This window comes from Sinocyclocheilus grahami, unplaced genomic scaffold, assembly GCF_001515645.1.
Source record: "Sinocyclocheilus grahami isolate Dianchi unplaced genomic scaffold, SAMN03320097.WGS_v1.1 scaffold11230.1, whole genome shotgun sequence".
NCBI classification, from domain to species: domain Eukaryota; kingdom Metazoa; phylum Chordata; class Actinopteri; order Cypriniformes; family Cyprinidae; genus Sinocyclocheilus; species Sinocyclocheilus grahami.
In genome coordinates, this window is record NW_015513704.1 from 6,639 (window position 1) to 6,891 (window position 253).

Here is a 253-nt window from a genome sequence, read left to right on the forward strand (position 1 = left end):
GTAACCAGTCACTAGACACAGTAATGTTTGTTTGGTTTATACTCTGTTTTATACGGCACATCTTTCATTCTTGTATAGATATAATGTGCGTGTATTTGTGTGTGTTCATGTTCTCTCTGACCTCCACATCCTTCTTCAGGAGGTTCCTCTTCCTGTAACAACAGAAGATGAAAAACGATATCACAAAGACAAATATAAGAAACTTTTCCCCCAACATTTGTAAGTGTATACCTGTCATTCAGAAAAATCCCAA

At 36.4% G+C, this 253-nt stretch overlaps 1 protein-coding gene across 1 annotated transcript in view; it reads right to left on the bottom strand.

Annotated features, from left to right (window-relative positions):
* Positions 1–176, bottom strand: part of LOC107578634 (cyclic nucleotide-gated cation channel beta-1-like) — a 2,654-nt gene extending 2,478 nt beyond the window's left edge. The window contains exon 1 of the mRNA XM_016264576.1: positions 122–176. The gene's annotated coding sequence lies outside the window, so the exon portion shown is untranslated. The remainder of the gene's footprint in view (positions 1–121) is intronic.
* Between the last annotated feature and the right edge of the window lie 77 nt (positions 177–253).